General features: G+C 44.2%; 1 protein-coding gene across 27 annotated transcripts in view; it reads left to right on the forward strand.

Moving 5' to 3' along the window:
• The window catches only part of LOC108411429 (formin-binding protein 1), a 137,823-nt gene that overhangs the window by 75,593 nt on the left and 59,730 nt on the right, over positions 1-2,500 (forward strand). The window lies entirely within an intron of this gene.

The following is a 2,500-nucleotide window of genomic DNA, read 5'->3' on the forward strand; positions in this document are numbered from 1 at the left end:
GGTGGTTGTTAGGAACGGAAAACAGTGGCAGCGGCTCTATATTAGGACTCTAAACTGAAAGAGTCACTGTAAAACTGATACGTACAAGCTCAAACATCCGTTAATATATGTTACAAGCCTCCGATAAAACCTGCAGAACATCTTATATGAGCCTCAGATTTCAGAGTTTAATCGAGAACAGCCAAAAATGCTCAGTTAAGTTTAGTAATGGAAATCCCACAGAGGAGTTAGCGGACATGATTACTGAAGGGGTGGGTTGTTTCCCGGTTTGCCGTATCGTCCACTCTTAACAGGTGCGTCAACAGACAGGCAAAGAAAGGAGTTTAGATATGAGCCGAATGTGGTTCTCATTATTATGATGAGCAGAGGCAGGGGCTTTTCCTTTTCCCTCCCTCTCTCTCTATCTCTCACACACACCTTCTTTAGCATAGGGAGGCTCCATGGTGTCTGTTGGCGTCTTTCCCAGAATTTTCTCGTCTCATTTTCCTCTTCGGTTCCTCCATCTCGCTCTATCCTTCATTCTCCTTTTCACTGTACACATGTTGACATGCTCTCCCTCTCGTCCCTCGGAATCCCCCACAGACCCTCCCTGCTTGGTTTCCTTCTCTCCCTCCTTCACTTCACGTTACTCCTCTGTTGTTTCTCTGTCTATTTTAAGCCGCTGTGGGATGTCACACTGAGACAAAATGCGCTATGATAAAATACACCTAAGCTCAATGAATTATTCCTTTTATTATGACGTTTTCGCAACAAACAAGTCTTCCATCATCCGGTGTGTTTGTCAACAGGACGCTATGGTTGCCAGGCAACATAACAGATCTTCTAGGGCCTGTTGTAAGTCTTTTTTCTGCGCCAAGGAGAGAAGTGAGGAGGCCGAGACGCAGAACAGACCCCACCCGACCGCAGGTCTATATACCGTGTCTCCCTGCAGCCGTTGGTGCCTCTGTTAGGATCCAGTAGTCAGGAAACACAACACATGCGATAGACATCCTGTTATAAGGCAGGAAACTCATGACTTGCTGCGTGTGTCTGCTGGAGACACTAATAATCAATAGCTGCCAGTGAGTGTGGAGCTCTGATCTAAAATAGAGAAAATAATAATAATAATGATAATAATAATAAACATGTACACGCACCGGCCACTTTATTAGGTACACCTTGCTAGTAAAAGGCTGGACCCCCTTTTGCCTTCAGAACTGCCTTAATTCTTCATGCCACACTTTCAACAAGGTGTTGGAAACGTTCCTCAGAGATTCTGGTTGGTTATTTGAGTTCCTGTTGTCTTTCTATCATCTGGAACCAGTCTGCCCATTCTCCTCTGACCTCTCACATCAACAAGGCATTTTCGTCCACATGACTGACCGCTCACTGGATATTTCCTCTTTTTCTGACCGTTCTCTGTAAACCCTGGAGATGGTTGAGCGTGAAAATCCCAGTAGATCAGCAGTTTCTGAAATACTCAGACCAGCCCGTCTGGCACCAACAACCACGCCACGTTCAAAGCCCCTTAAATCCCCTTTCTCCCCCGTTCTGATGCTCGGTCTGCACTTCAGCAAGTCGTCTTGACCACCTCTACAGGCCTAAATGCAGTGAGTTGTGGCCACATGATTGGCTGATCAGCTGTTTGTGTTAACCTAATAAAGTGGCCAGTGAGTGTATATAGCAGTGTGTCTGTCTGCCCTGCGATGTACTGGCGACCTGTCCAGGGTTTATAATGCCTTTCGCCCAATGACAGCTGGGATAGGCTCCAGCACTCCTTGCGACCCATAAGGAGAAGCGGCTTAGACGATGTGTGTGTGTGTGTGTGTGTGTGTGTGTGTGTGTGTGTGTGTGTGTGTGTGTATTTAGCACCTTTCACACATTAAAAATGCAGCTCAAAGTGCTTCATAATACAAAGTAAAAACAGGAGGAAGAAGAAAAAAGATCATCAAGAATAAAACCAAAGAATGATAAACTGCAGAAAAGGGGATATTATATGTAATAATCACAACAAAGCACAAGATAAAAGTAAAAGTCAAAAAATTCAATAAGAATGCAACAAGAAAATAAAAGCAATAGTAATATTCCAGCTAAAACAAAGGGAAAAAATGGAGTAAACAAAGAACCACAGGCCCAACGGGTTCAAATTGGGCTATATTAAGTTCTTAAGTGGGTGAACAATTCGGATAACGTGACATTGGCCTTTATAAAATCTAAAACTTCATAACTGACGTTTCTGCTGCAGTTGTTTTATCCTAACAGTGCTTCACTGACTCATACGCTTGCCAGTTCTCAGTGGTCGATATCGGCTGATATGGGCCCAAAGCGTCGTGAAGACTTCCAGTTGAAGTGGGTGAAGCGAACTTCAAATGTACTATAAAGCTCAAACTCTGAGCTACACCAGCTTCATTTTAGTCTTCCTGCAGTGTCGCCTCGTCTTCAGAGTCGGACCAAATTGGCTGTCGGTCAGATCTGGTCTTAACAGTGTCCGTTTTCTGTTTGTGGCAAAGTAAACGTTAAA

The sequence above is a fragment of the Pygocentrus nattereri genome, chromosome 16 (genome assembly GCF_015220715.1).
Source record: "Pygocentrus nattereri isolate fPygNat1 chromosome 16, fPygNat1.pri, whole genome shotgun sequence".
NCBI lineage: Eukaryota > Metazoa > Chordata > Actinopteri > Characiformes > Serrasalmidae > Pygocentrus > Pygocentrus nattereri.